We start from the raw sequence: 14,401 nt of genomic DNA, 5'->3' as shown, positions 1-14,401 counted from the left end.
CACTTTTGCAATTCCAAAAGAAATACCAGGACACTCAGGATTCTGTTGAAAAGGATTTACTGGGCAGTATAACGCCTCACCAACGCGTTTCGCTTGATAGCTTTCTCAAGCGAAACGCGTTGGTGAGGCGTTATACTGCCCAGTAAATCCTTTTCAACAGAATCCTGAGTGTCCTGGTATTTCTTTTGGAATTGCAAAAGTGTGCGTGTGCGATATATATATATATATATATATATATATATATTTTTTTATTTATTATCTACTGGCAGTCGCCAGTAGATAGTTATAGTTAGGACAGTGTTTCCATAGGAAATCTGAAAATTCTATTTTGAATAACTTTGGCGCCGGTTGACGAATCCTCACAAATTTTTCAAAATAGGTGGGGCGCTCCGCTCCGCTCCTACCCTGAAAGTCTCGGGGTTATTAGTCAAGCGGGGGCCGAGAAAAAAGGAGGGTCCCAAAACGAGTTTTCCCCATGCATTTTTCCATAGGGACCTTTAGTCCAAGGTACAGCCCGAACAGCTGAACAGAATTATTTGAAATTTGGCAAAGAGAAAGTCCTCAGGTCAGGGATGTGCCTTTTGAATATCTGGAGTCAATCTGTTCAGTAGTTCCTGAGAAAATTTCAGTTAAAAGTACATATATATCTATAGGCGCGCACCGTGTGCGTACGGTAAGCATATCATACGCGCACGCTGACGTGCGCAAGCGTAATTCTGATTGGTGGTTACATGACAGTAAACATTCCAGTCGGTCGAAATCAGGAAGTGTCTGCCGCCATTTTGTCTCTCACAGTCTGAGGCAGTGAAAAACAAAGGTGGAGAATGTGAAAAGGGGGCATGGTGGACAGTTCCTGACCCCCTAGCCTTTGTCAGGGGGTCACTGACAAAGCGCGGGTTGCGCGCACTGTGCGCGCACGGCATGCACAACGCATCGTGGGTGCTCGACGCGCACTGTGCGCCCACTGCTTGCGCACGGTGCGCAAAGATCGCCGTGCGCGCACGGTGCGTTCTAGGTGCGCACACGGTTAAGAACCTGAAAAAAAAAAAAATAATAAATACATAACTTAGCATTCAAAAAAACTTGCAAATTCACTTAAAAAACCATAGGTTTCACACATGTTAGTTAGCTGGACATTTCCCTCGTAAAAAACCAATGAAATTCCCCCGTTATAGTTAGTGCAGGCAACTATAACTCACGCGACCGAAATCCTCTGCTGATGACATCAGATATTACATCACTGATGACATATGTGTCTTTCTGAAAAATAAATATTTGTAATATATGTATAGCTAAAGATTAATGGAAGAAGACATGGGTAAATAGGTGTCTAAATACAGTGATGTAATATCTGACGTCATCAGCAGAGGATTGCGGTCGCGTGAGTTATAGTTGCCTGCACTAACTATAACGGGGGAATTTCATTTGTTTTTTACGAGGGAAATGTCCAGCTAACTATAACATGTGTGAAACCTATGGTTTTTTAAGTGTGTGTATATATATATATATATATATATATATATATATATATATATATATACACACACATATACACATATACACACACACACACACACACACACACACACACACACACACACACACTGAGCAAGGCGCACAGTTCAGAGACACCACGCTCAGCAGCAGCACAGTCGAAGCATTTCTCTCCAGCTGGTTTACAATAACGTTAGGCTGCTGCCCGACGCTCTACCTCGACAGCTGAGCTCTGATTGGTGTGCTGTTGATTACCCCTCCCCCAGCCTTGAAGATAACAGGCCTTAATTTAAGCCAGTGTTTCCCGGTATGCACATTGGCAAACTGTATTAAATATAGAAAATCTGGGCACAGCTGGCGCGCCTCTGTCTGCAACTAGCAGTCAGAGGCTGCCAGAGAGAGGCCGTGTGAGTGGGACCCACCGAGGGAAGGGGTCAGTTCTAATGTTGGCGCAGCTGGGCAGTGTCTGTGCGGGCGTGCAGGAGAGAACCTAAATACTGTTGGATGTTAATAGCTTTTAGTAGAGGCCATGTGTGGTATTGTGCTAGTAGTATTTTTGGACCTGCATTGTATGCCACCGTTGTTTTCTGTTGCAGATTGAAGGGAACACAGAATTGTTTTCCAGTTTGTTTACAATGGCGTTGAGCTGCTGACCGGCGCTCTCTCTCTACTGCTGAGCTGTGGTCAGTGTGCTTTTGACTACTCCTCCCCCAGCCTTGAAGATAACAGGCCTTAATTTAAGCTGGTGTCTCCCGGAATGCACATTGACAAATTGTAATAAATATAAAAAATGTGGGTACACCTTGCGAGCATCAATCTGCAACCAGCAGGAGGAGGCTGCCAGAGAGCCCGTGTGAGTGTGACCCACCAAGGGAAGGGGGTCAGTTCTAATGTTGGCACAGCCCAGACAGCATTTGTGCCCGCTTGCAGGAGAGATACTAAATGTTGTGTTTACAATAGCGTTAGGCTGCTGCCCGGCGCTCTACCTCGACCGTTGAGCTCTGGTCAGTGTGCTGTTGATTACCACCTCCTCCAGCTCGTGCGCCTCTGTCAACGACCAGCAGACAGGACCATTAAAGTAACATCCATCTACCGAGCTATACGTTCCTGGCACCACTTTAATTAACATACTAGAGTTCAGGAAAGCCGGCAGCAGTTAACATTAACAGACTAAAGTCAAAACAAAAACACTACAATGAACACCCTACTGTGAATGCTTTCAACCCTTGCACATTCACACCACGTCTGGCTCCATCCTAGCTCCACATTTTTTTTAATGCTACGATTGATTCTTTGTTAGCATTCATTCAAATTTATTTCCTAAATTTTATTACCTTTAACCTTATTTAAACCCAGAAAAAGCAACTCTTTCAAACATGTTCTCCTTGCTGCTCCCACAGACATATTGTAGCGCATGTGCAGCTTCCAGTCTTACATCTTTGGTAAGTACATTTCAACTTTTCCAACAAAAAAAAATTAACAACTGTTAACTACATATATGCTCTTAGGGCTCACTCTACACAGGGGTGTAATGCACACTATTTAAGCCACAGTATTCCACAATGCACATAAGCAAATACAATTAAAAGCTAAACATTTGCGGTTAATCAATACAACCGCATTATTAAAGCAACACTAAGCATCCTAATTTTAATTTGTAACACAGGACAAGTATAACAAATATTTAATTAGGTTCTATAGCGCTTCACTTCGTTCTCATTAAATTATTGAATTACAAATGTATAACTAAAAACAAACACAAAAATTGCTATTAAAAAATCACCCTAAAAAATTGCACATATTTTTTATATTGCAGGAAGAAACAACTAAAACACTGTTTATTGGAGGGCAAGAAACAAAATTGAAATCTATAACATTAAATGATAGCACAGACTCAGTAAAAATTACATTATGGAGAGAAGCAACAGACTTTCCAATACAAATTGGAAACTACATACAAATAACTCATTTGACAGTCCATGAGTTTAATGGAGAAAAGATATTAAATACAACGCAACATACTCCACTACAAGTAAGTACAACTACTTTTAATTTAAAAACAATTACAATTTTTAAAAAAATCGACATATAATTAACACATTTCTTTCCTTTAAAGATCATTCAACCACCAGAAGAACAAATAACAATAACTATATATGGGCTGGAAAAAACAAACCAAGAACGAAGTACAATCACAGCATAATTTGAAAACAGAGAACCTTTTCAATCAATGGACATCAATAATACCATCCTAATGGACTTTTTACAGATAAGTACTGATATTGAAAACTTTGGAGATGCTTTAATGCCACATTTACCAATTACATTAAATGTACTATTTTCAAATGGATGCATAACTGAAATTGTCAAACAACCTGCACACGTTCAGGAAGGACCTCAAGACCGGGCTCTTCGACTGATCCAGAGCCGCTCCCTCCCCCCCAGGGCCTTGAGACTCTAACGGGTGAGTAGCGCGCTATACAAACCCCTGATTGATTGAACTTTAACCTATCTCAAATGCAATAAAACCTGATCATTTTTATGTTAACATCTACGTTTATTAAAATACGTTTCTATACCACATGCTACACATGTATCACTAATAGAAATACAATTGTATTAAAAATAAGGTACTGCCGTACCTTGACATACACACTTTTAATTACATAACTTCACCTTTTATATAAGTTGTGTGCTTACGTTCCTCACTATACTGCACGTTATTACAGACAACAATCTACTCCTTAAATTTCCAGTCACAAATACTTCATTTTAGTTGTGTTAGTAGTTGTTCTAATTAGTTCACTTGAAGCATACAAACCTGTTGTTTGAAAACAAAACCATTAATAAAGGGCATTATCATTAACAATGACAATAACTCAAACTCGCATAATTCCATGCAATATGTCTCCCATTTACAAGAGTTTAAAATGTTGGCATAGCAAATTACACTGCCTTTTATTTATATTTTACAAATAAAATACGTCATTTACAAAGGCAATAGCTCAAACTACTGTCAATGCGCGACCTATTGCATTGCAAAAGCTTGTTTTCTCACTTAAGCTAGCAATGTTATTGTTTACAGCTTGACACTTCTAGGAAGCATCAACCTCTTTAGAGAGGCCCAGTGCCAGCAATCTTTCTCAGATTTTTGCTGCTTTTCAAGGGGACATATTCACAATGAAGCTCCAAACGCGGCTCTAGTTTACAGAAGACAGTGATTCATTGCTAGGCACAGTTTATGTTTACTGATCGAGCCACCCAGTTCCCAGAGTTCATTTATGACTTAATCATGTGTTAATTGTGCTGACAAACCATGGCAAGCATGCTCTCCTTATAGCACACTCACTGCCACTACACGCTCCCAGATCATAAATGCAGAACAGTTATAGAATGCCCCAGATGCCTATGATGAATCACTGCCCTGCCTCTCAACGGCAGTAGCAGAGAAAGGTACAAGCAATATGCCAATGTGTTGATAAAAGTCACAAACATTCAATAAATATAGAAGGGGGATTGGACACCGTTCAGCCCTTCCATAATGGTAAATGCAGTTCACAGTAAATGCTTACTTTAATATTAGCTGTATTACAGAGCAGTGGTCACTTATTCCAGTTGAACTTGTGATTCTGTGCAACTGTGTGAAGGAGGAACACAGTTGACAAATATTAAGAAGGCAAAAGTAAGTGAAAATACAGGAGTCAGTGAAAGGAGGCTGCTGAAGAGTTTAAGATATGCAGATGGACGAGATGTGGAGAGAAAAGGGTTCACATGTTTAATGTAGAATGAGCATAACTGGCATGATTAAGACACTCCCCTTCCAAAGGTTTGAGTAATGTTCAATTCAATCTTACAATTGAAACATTTAATTTATTAACTTTCTTGCTTTCTCAAATTTTCTTCAAAATGCACCATTTGCCTACTCTTTCTTCAAAATTTTCCCGGGGGTAGAAATTTCCCCCTTATGACAGTCGGGCTCGGTCACCAGAGGGCACGAATCCCAAACGTTTACGCCCCAATACTTTCAAATGTCACCAGCTGCCACTGCCCAGCTATTACAAGCCTGTGCATGAGCAGAGTCAGGAAAATATTTGTCATGTAAATTATGCCCCAATTGTATTTCCTAAACATGAGAAAAGCGGAAGCGTTTCACCTTCACAATTATTTCAGAGAGTCACTGGAAGGCATTGTTGAAAACTAATGCTTTTTTTTAGAATTCAACAAGAAATACATTCCTGACCCCCACGGCCTCACCTCACGTTCAGACCAATGCTATTTGTGAACTCTTAGAGGCCGAAGCTTGTCATTATATCTGGAGCAAAATTATAGCTTAATAATTCAAATACAATGAGTTTTTGTCCACGTCACATCCTAAAATCACATGTTTGAAGGTGCTCCATTTACTGTAATGAAGAAAAAGGCTGCACAGGCCGAAGATCACATAATTTGATTAAGCAGGGAAGCTGGGATTGGTCCCATGTTTTATAGTTTCATGGTGTGCAATTTAAATTAGACACTAGATGGACATTTTTTCTCTCCAGTTTTACATCAAAGATTGATGCTTTGATTTAAACTTTTAATGATTCCGGAAAGTAGAAGCATTTTATCTTATATCACTGCATTGAGTGCAAGTTATTAAAACAGCTTTTGAACTTCAACTTTAAAAATGTGTCACCTTCCCAGATGATAGTGCCATTAATGAAAACTAAGAGCCAAGGACACTTGTCACGTGTCCTATGTTATTATATATGAAGCACCGTTATAGCCTATTCAAATCAAACACTGTTTTTGTACAGAACATACTCTAAACTCAAATATTTGAAGGTATTTATTCTCATACGTGAAGATATTTATTCTTATATGTGAAAATGAAGAAAACTGTGGCACCGGAAAATAAAATATTGATCTGGGATCACACAATTTGATCAAGCAGGGAACGTGGGATGATCCTATATTTTATAGTTTCACATTGTGCCATTTAACCACTAGATGAGAATCTCTTATCTTCCTGTTTTAAAACAAGTTAATGCTTTGAATTTAATTCATAAATCCAGAAAGCAGAAGTGTTTCCTGCCCCCGCCACCAAAGCCATTAGTGTACACTAAGAGTCAAGTCAGTTGTCATGTGTGCCCTATATTCTTATTATACATGGAACATTACAGCCTATTAACACAATAGGCTTTTAACAGCTCACAACCTGAGCTTGCTTATTTGAAGGTGTTCTCACATATGATAATGAAGAAAAACTCTGCAAAGTGCAATTAAATTGTTGTAAGATCAGACAACTTGGTCAATCAAGAAAGAGGCAATTGATCCCATGTTTTGTAGTTTTCACATTGTGCAATCTAGCCTCTAGACGGAACCCCGTCTCTCCTATCTGTCTGTTGTGCATCAATGGTCAATGCTTAGATAGGGAAGAGAAAAAAATCCTGTTTTACAGCAGGGTTAATAATGTGCCTTTAATTCTTGGCATCTGGGCTTAGGTTGTGGGTGGCAGGCAGAAGCCATAATAGAGGTAGTTTCATTTTGAGCCAAGGGTCCAAGAGGAACTCGAGTTGAGTGAGAGCAGGCATTTGGCTTGAACGTTCAGTGGCTTACCCACATCTACTTCACCACGGCAACTGGCAGTGCCAGGTGGTGTCACAGTTAATTAACCAAGTTCAGTCTCTCAATGGCTTTTGGCATATGGCTTAATGGCTTCAAAGTGTTCAAAGGCTATTATGTGGGGTGTTGAGCTACACAAGTGTAGCACCATACATTCTGTGACTCTCTTCATGGGACTTAGGCACTTTTTATTTCTGAAAATTGTAGGGTGGTCATCTTTGGAAAACCAAACACAAGGACATACAGTAAGTGTAAGAACAGGAATACAAAGATAAGTCATTGATCTAGCACTGTGTTACCACATAGCCCTAGAGACATTGCTACATACACTTAATTGTGTAGTTATTAAACAGTAAACATTAAATAGAAATGTTGTGCTCCACTTTAAAATTGCTCACTTTAGGGTTGTACATGAACCCAGGCCATGGGGATCTACTGAATCTATGATAGTATATTATCTGGTCTGGCTTCTTGTGTGCTCACAGTTAGCCATTTTCACCAGCGATGTCACTCAGTAAGCACAGCATTAAACAAAAACACTGCTGCAATGGGGTTACCTAAAAAGGTAAAGATGTTTGATAAGTTCAGCTTTGGCCCCTTCTTTTGCAGAAATGGTAAGAAAAGATGGCAGGTCTCTTCTAGCGTAGCTGCCAGCATTACCAGGTCTATGCGTGACTAGGTACTCCACACCAGTTTTTATTCCTTTTTATTCTGGGACTTGTGGTCCTTGTTGATAATGGATTGAGAAACACTACAAGTATGCCAAGAAAAAGCTTAGACTGTAGCAGCTAGTTACACGGGGACCTGGGAAACTTGGGAGGGCTGTTGGGGAGGACTACCAGTCTTCCTGCCATGGTGAATATGAGATCTGGTCAGATTTAAGTGTTAGACATGCCATGCTTGTCCTCATTCAACCTCAAAATCCACGAGTATCAGGATGCGAGTACCATGATTATGCCTGCAAATATGGTACATTTGAGCACTGTAAATGGTATCACCTTTTGCCATAGTGTATCATGAGGTCTGCTTTAAACAGACTTCTAATACTTCCTAGGCACAAACATCTCTTTTTAGGTCGAGCTTGGTAGGGCATGCGCTGTCTCTTCGAGATCTGCTGTAATGACTCAGTGGGCTTGCAGCCATGTTATCTTCTTGCCATTGGCTGCTTGCATTTTGACTCGTACATTTTGCATTGCGATTTGTTAAAGGCATCCATTTGTCATGCCTCTTAGTGTTGCTCCTCGCAGCGAGTAATTACAGTGGTACTACACGAGTTAGGTTTATAGCATTTGTAATTGGACCTTTTTTTGTTTTATTTTGTTTAAAAAGGCATTGAAACAATACTTTGTTATGTGAAAAAGCATTAATACCATCCTTATTATTTCTGGTTTATGTGACGGGAAAAAAGTAACCTTGCGAAAGTATTTGAATGTTTGTTTTCCCGTGATGTTTGGCTTCCTTCTTTTAAAGTTCGGTTGTTTTGCAGTAATGTTTTTTTTCTGCCCTTAAAAGTATTTTAACGTTTGTTTGTTTTCCCATGTTTTGTATCCATTTTTTAGCGTTTGGTTGTTTAGCTGTAATTTTTTTTTCCACAAAAATATATTAATTTTCATTTGTTTTGCTTTTTTAGATGCCATGTAGAGGAGATGTCCACTTCCACGCACTTAAAACTGTGGCATAACATGCATGTTCTTTGGTGCTGGGGATCAACGTTGCAGGCTTGATAACGTAACATTTAGTAATTCTCGGCAAATTTTTGAATCGCCTTATGTTTACAAACAAAATTTTAGCAGGGGAACAAAGTTCACTTCTTGGCATTACCTAAATATTCTGCATTGTGTTATTTTTTTTTTTTTTTCCCGCCTAACTTAAAAAAGACTTTTTGTTGGAGGTATACCGTGATGCACTAAAAGTAGGTTTGCTACCACCTTCCATGCGGGAAGCTGTGATCTTCACGCTCCTCAAGACCGACAAGCCTGCTGAGCACTGCAGTTCTTACAGGCCCCTATCGCTTATCAACATCAATAATAAAATATTCGCAAAGGTACTAGCGAACAGATTACAGCTGCTGCTGTCGGTAATGATCAGGCCAGATCAGTCCAGTTTTATAGCGGTTCGCTGCACCCTCACACAACAGCGCTGGCAGCCTTACTTGACGCAACTAAAGCATTTGACACATTAAAATAGGACTTCCTGTTCCCCCTCCTGAGTAGAATGGGCCTCGGTTCCATCTACCCTGCACAAATGCGTCTCCTATATACACTGCCCATTGCCCGAATAAGGCTAAATGGGCAGATATCAGAACCTTTCCTGGTCAGCAGGGGCACAAGACAGGGGTGCCCCCTCTCACCCCTGCTTTTTGCTAATGCAATGGAGCCCCTTGCTGCACACATTTGACAACATCACATGAACCGAGGGGTGGGATTCACAACCTGAAGTCTCACCGTGTCCCTATATGCGGATGACGTTACACTTTACGTAATTCAACCGAAACACAACCTATCCCCTCTAATTAGTGAACTCATTTGCTTCGGCTGCTTAACTGGAGTCCAGATTAACTGGAGTAAATCAATACTCTTTCCTCTAACCTTTCCTCTAACGGAAGCCACAATCCCATTCCCCGTAGAGTACAGTGGGCAACAGGGCTAGTTAAATATCTAGGAATGTACATCAGCAGAGACTTGACCAAGCTGTGCTAGGCCAATTTTGGCAAAGTGATGGCATGGTTTGAGGAGCGCATCCCTATATGGACGAAGCTACCTTTATCTCTGGCGGGCCAAATCGCCATTGCAAAGATGGTGGTTCTGCCAAAAGTTTTTTTTAATCTATTCATAAATATTCCCACCACAATCACACAGGCCTTTTTCAAACGACTCAGGTCGAACCTCATCGCATTGGTGTGGGCAGGAAGACAGCCCCGGGTTAAATATGAACTGCTGACCCTGCCACAGCTTCAGAGAGGGCGAGGCACACCAGACTTGCAGCTATACGCGCTTTGTGCCCAGGTACACTTCCTACATTACTGGACGCATCCCATGCCATTTCAGCCACACGCCGCAGTAGAGATAAACACAGTCTCACCTTGGCCTCTCTCCACAGCCCTATTTGCCCCATATTGAAGGCCCGTTTCCGAAATAGACACCTCAGTGTATGAGATGGGCATGGATTGGGCTGGCGCGGCGCGCAGGTGTTTCTCTCCTTCGTGCCCCGTCAGTATTGATAAGGAAACACCCCTTAATACCCTCACTAAAGGATGGCAGCGCCTGCAGCCAAGCAGACAGGCTCAACATGCACACCTTTGCTGATCTCTTCCCAGGGGATCTTTGTAGCGGTACACCGACGTCACCTAGCACACCGCTGGACACATTTCTATACCACCAACTGCGAGCGACTGCTGAGAGCTCTTCCCAACATTCCCAGCGACCCTTCCTGCACTAAATACACCTACACCGCCACCTCATCGTGGAAACTCATAACGTCACTGTATCAAAGTATGCAAAGTAACTCGCCTGTAACACAAACACCAACTCGAGAGGCCTGGGGGGACCTCCCTCTTCCACTCACAGATGCACAATGGTCATTTTGTTGCGGCCAGCTCCAATTACTGTCCCCGAACTACAGGCTGCGTCTCATTCATTTTAATTTTTTACATCGCACCCAAGTGTTATTGCACAAAATGGGCTTTTTATTAGACTCTCAATGCACACAATGCCATGCAGATGCAGAAGATTTAATTAATGTTGCCTGGCAGTGCCCAGCAGTAGCAGCGTATTGGGTGGAGATCTTCCGGGTGGTAGGGGAAATCATACAACTACAGCTGTCTTCCTATCCCCTAATTAGACTATTGGGACACGTGGCAGATACCCAAAAGCTCTTGCAGACTCACCGTTTGGCTACTTCTCCTCGCCAAACGCAGGGTAGCAATGTGCTGGATTGGCACCCTGGCGCCCAAACCAAGAGACTGGATTAAAGACATTGTTTACGTTCATGGACAGTTATCTAACTACTGGGACTTAATGCCTTTGAGATCTCGCCCCCGTGACATTTGGGAACCTTTTCTCAGTTATATGCGCCAACAGGAAGCAACCAGTAACCCACAAGAACCCCCTTAGATTCGTGATCAAAAATGGATGTCCCTTGTCTTTGTGCTCATGTTGTACAAGGTGTTGCCAATACACGAAATGCCAACTGTGAAATTGCACTGTTTAATAAACGTTATGTAGTAATGTACATGAACGCCAACACTAACATTTATTTTATTTTTTTTAAAGAAAAAAAATGACTTTATGATGTTACTAATTGCCTCATTTGGACATGAATTAGAAAAGTAACCTTGAAAAAGTATATTAATGTTCATTTGTTTTGCTATTAAAAAACAAATTTAAGTCCGCCAAAGTTAGTTTATTTTGCCGTAATGTTTTGTTTCCGTAGAGGCCATATGCAGGAGATGTCCACTAGCACGCATTGAAGAGGATGTGGCATAACGGCAACCTTTATGTACTTTGGTGTTGGGGAGCAAGGTTCTATTCTTGATGTGAACGCAACATCCAGTAATTGGGGGAAAGTAAAAAATCACCTTAAGTTTACCATAAAATTTGGAGCTGGCGAGCAACTTTGACTTATTAGCATTACCTATATATTCTGTATTGTGGATACATTATATATTTATTTCTGAATAACAATGGAAAAAAATTATTTTAGGATGTTATTAATTGCCGCATTTACTTAAACGGCATGGTTTACATTGTTTACCAATCTATAGCTCTAAGTGCACGAAATACTGGATGCTTAACAAAAAAAAAAATTTCTGACCATTTTTAGCTCTATTTATAATAGGGCCATGGTGCTATTTTGACAAAAAAAAGGTACCTGCTGTGTTCACTTGTCAGGGAGCCACACAAACACATGGGGCACTACAAGGTACGCATAGGGCTAATTCTCCGAACTATACACACAAAAATGTATATCCTTGTGCCCTACAAATAGTGGTCCTGTAAAGCGCTCCAAAACATAAGCCATCTGTTCAAATAATATGGTGTCACAGCTACAGCAGCCAACTTTCAAGCTGGGAAATGAGGTTCACATGTTGGTATCACTAACATGTTGTGTAATTCTAGTAAAAAAACTATTTTTAATGCCCCAAACAGTTACAAAACATTTCCTTTAATAATCTCACTGCTGCTTCTCTAAAGCACTCTTATACTATCGGAATTTTTACTTTAAGAGCATGGTTCCTATTTTTACCAATTTAAACACTTCCAAGCAAAGGCATGGCCCCATTTTTACACAGACATTTATTTACTAGTGCACAACGTGTAAATGTGCATGTACATTTATGTAGCGTGCCTCACAACATTACAAAAGTTCTAAAGCACATCTTCCCAGGGGCCCTCACACCCACTGCTTTTAATTAAAAATAGTACACACACAGCTACAGTCCTAGAACGCTGATTAAAAGCTAACACCTACATCCAACACTGATCTTTTTCTGAGAGTGTTAGTGTTTATTTTTAGGTAATAAAATAAATACATAACCTTCAAAAGGCATTTAAATGTTGCTTCTCGGTCGTGTTCCTATTAGTGTTTCTGCAGTTTGGGGGTTTGGAACAAATAATTATTTACAAAATGCATTTAACCATTTTGTTCCCAGTCTTCTAATAAAACACGTTTAGCTAGTATTCGGCGTTTCCACACTTCTTCAGACTTCTAGGCACACCTTTATCTCTTCTTCTGAAAACAAGGTGCGAACGCATTTCAAACAGATTGCAGTGAAAAGGTACAATATGCTACAGCAATACTGACAAGGATCTTAACTACAAGGCCCTGTCTCCGTTTATTAGAGGAGTTCTGTTTCTTTTCACAGCAGATTGTGAAACCATTCACAGCTGCTTTGCCACTCCAGACTTTCAGGCACACCTTACGGTCTTTTTGGAATGAAAAAAGTGTGCTTTAAATACAAGCTGCTTTCTTTAGGCAGCTTACACAATCACTTTATTGGGTAATCTTAAGACATCACATTTAAAAACTATTCAAAATGCAAATTTTTTTTTAAAAAAACACCACCATGCATGCACGAAAACTGTAAAACAAAAACAAAAAAAACTAAAAAAGTGGTATCACTGTAAGAGAATGTATTCGTATAACATTATTAAAAATAAATCACCAGCACTTTTCTACTTTGACTATTGGGTACTTCCACAAATGGAAACACTCTACGCTACACTATTTCTTAAACGCACTGTACACTTAAGTACATGGCAACATTCACAGACAGAAATATGTACAGAGCAACTGTTTATATATTAACACCAATAATAAGACGTGCTCCTAATTATACCTGCAACCCAAACTAAGACAATTCTCCCAGTAACACATTAAATTCCCGCCAATGTAACAGCATGCAGAGCCGATCACACTGCTTTTAGTCTGCTTAAAATATTAAGCACCTGTCTTGCTCCACGGTTTATGCACTCAACGGTACACAAGACACCCAAATATTAATTTGATAACGCAGTCTGCAGGATTAATAGATACCAGTTTTTAACATTTATAATGAGTGTGGCCACTGTCTATATTATTTTGATTCACTTTAATCTGCTTGGAACGTTTTTTTAATTCCTTTTACTATTAGAAATGTGTCTACATCGTTTATAAGGGCTTACTTAATTTTAAAATTTAAAGGGACTTTTTATAAGCCATGCCCATATTCCTTGTAAACAGTGGAGGAATTCTATTTCAGTATACTTTGGCAAATACATGCTACAAGCATGAGGTTACTACACCCAACGCTGCATACAGGAACACGCAGGCTACCACTGCCAACAAAACATGGGTGATGTGGAACGTTGTGGTATAGATGAAGGTGCTTTGCAAAGGACTACACTTACACAGTGATTACCTGTTCACATACTTTCAATTCTTTTTCACCCCAATGGCTGCTGCAGCACTGTTAGCATTTCTTACTGTATACCATACTTGCGCCACTATGGTTTCTGGGCTCTCTGCCCTCAACCCACGGCGTGGCACGGCCACACTGCACATATGATACCACTATCAGTTCCTCCCACTTATAAAGGCGTTTGCCTCGGAAATTTTACAAATAATGCAGATGTTTTTTGGAACATCTAACATGCTCTGTGAGAGAGAAACATACAGGGCACGAGTCGGGGTACCACGCGGGTGGACGGCATCCCCCCACTTATTTTCCAGGGTTTTCCAGGGTGGACGCCATCCACCCTGCTCAATCAAAACGCCATCCACCCTTCCCAAATACGCGCGCACAAAGTGAAGACCACAAACAACA

Source organism: Triturus cristatus, chromosome 6, assembly GCF_964204655.1.
Source record: "Triturus cristatus chromosome 6, aTriCri1.1, whole genome shotgun sequence".
Classification (NCBI taxonomy): Eukaryota; Metazoa; Chordata; class Amphibia; order Caudata; family Salamandridae; genus Triturus; species Triturus cristatus.
Note: the sequence above shows the minus strand (reverse complement) of the source record.